At 44.3% G+C, this 1,905-nt stretch overlaps 1 pseudogene across 1 annotated transcript; it reads left to right on the top strand.

Annotated features, from left to right (window-relative positions):
* Positions 1-463: 463 nt before the first annotated feature.
* LOC104675807 lies at positions 464-1,439 on the top strand (annotated as a pseudogene). Its single transcript, XR_749837.2, has one exon. The product of XR_749837.2 is annotated as a 60S ribosomal protein L6 pseudogene (transcript).
* Positions 1,440-1,905: the final 466 nt, after the last annotated feature.

The following is a 1,905-nucleotide window of genomic DNA, read 5'->3' as shown; positions in this document are numbered from 1 at the left end:
GTCTTACTTTCTGTTGTTTCTGGTGGAGAGGGGATCCTTGATGAGAGACAGTTAAGATTCTGAATGACTAAAGACTACTCTGACAGACAGCCACAGATGAAACCATATGGCCATCTCTAAAATGGAGCCTGGACATCGGAGTTGGAAGGAGAGTGCACAGAAATGTAAAAAGAGGCGGAAAATATGAAAGGGGCAGACAAAAAGTGGGAAACAGCAATAGAAGGGATCGTCTGATATGCAGCAGTGGCAGATTCTTTAAAAGTTTATAGCTTGGGAGGCCAAGTGGGCGGATCACAAGGTCAAGTGATCAAGACGAGCCTGGCCAACATGGTGAAACCCACATCTCTACTAAAAATACAAAAATTAGGTGGGCATGGTGGTGTGTGCCTGTAGTCCCAGCTACTCGGGAAGTTGAGGCAGGAGAATAGCTTGAACCCACAAGACTGAGGTTACAGAAACCTTAGTTCTCTTTCCCATCTTGCAAGATGGCAGGTGAAAAAGTTGAGAAGCCGGATACTAAAGAGAAGAAACCCGAAGCCAAGAAGGCTGATGCTGGTGGCAAGGTGAAAAAGGGTAACCTCAAGGCTAAGAAGCCCAAGAAGGGGAAGCCCCATTGCAGCCGCAACCCTGTCCTTGTCAGAGGAATTGGCAGGTATTCCCGATCTGCCATGTATTCCAGAAAGGCCATGTACAAGAGGAAGTACTCAGCCGCTAAATCCAAGGTTGAAAAGAAAAAGAAGGAGAAGGTTCTTGCAACTCTTACAAAACCAGTTGGTGGTGACAAGAACGGCGGTACCCGGGTGGTTAAACTTCGCAAAATGCCTAGATATTATCCTACTGAAGATGTGCCTCGAAAGCTGTTGAGCCACGGCAAAAAACCCTTCAGTCAGCACGTGAGAAAACTGCGAGCCAGCATTACCCCCGGGACCATTCTGATCATCCTCACTGGACGCCACAGGGGCAAGAGGGTGGTTTTCTTGAAGCAGCTGGCTAGTGGCTTGTTACTTGTGACTGGACCTCTGGTCCTCAATCGAGTTCCTCTACGACGAACACACCAGAAATTTATCATTGCCACCTCAACCAAAATCGATATCAGCAATGTCAAAATCCCAAAACATCTTACTGATGCTTACTTCAAGAAGAAGAAGTTGCGGAAGCCCAGACACCAGGAAGGTGAGATCTTCGACACAGAGAAAGAGAAATACGAGATTACAGAGCAGCGCAAGATTGATCAGAAAGCTGTGGACTCACAAATTCTACCAAAAATCAAAGCTGTTCCTCAACTCCAGGGCTACCTACGGTCTGTTTTTGCCCTGACGAATGGAATTTATCCTCACAAATTGGTGTTCTAAATGTCTTAAGAACGTCATTAAATAGCTAACTACAAAAAAAAAAAAAAAAAAAAAAAAAAAAAAAAAAAAAAAAAAAAAAAAAAAAAAGACTGAGGTTACAGTGAGCCAAGATCACGCCACTGCACTCCAGCCTGGCAACAGTGACACTCTATCTCAAAAAAAAAAATGTTTATGGCAACTTTACAGGAAAAGTTAAAACACATCCACACATACGCACATATTGCTCCATTCTTCAGATTGTAAGTATGCTATCAACTTTTTGAAAGTATGATTCTCTTCTTTCAGTTAAGCACCTGTACCTGTTTGCCCTTCTAGATATTACAGACATAACTGAGGGGATTATACAAGGAGCCACCGTGCTACTTTCCACGAGGCCTAAAGTTGACTTTGAAGGTACAACTTTGAATGGGTTCTGCCTGGCTGTCTGTGGACTCCTCTTTTCTTAGAAGCAGCCCAATACCCTCAATATCCTCCCGATCTATTACCCATAGGCAAGGCCACAGCAAGCTCTTAAATCTCCCTACCTGGCAACCCCTTACACCGTCCTCTTTCT

The sequence above is a fragment of the Rhinopithecus roxellana genome, chromosome 11 (assembly GCF_007565055.1).
Source record: "Rhinopithecus roxellana isolate Shanxi Qingling chromosome 11, ASM756505v1, whole genome shotgun sequence".
Lineage (NCBI taxonomy): Eukaryota > Metazoa > Chordata > Mammalia > Primates > Cercopithecidae > Rhinopithecus > Rhinopithecus roxellana.
Note: the sequence above shows the minus strand (reverse complement) of the source record. Positions and strands in the feature narration are given on the sequence as shown.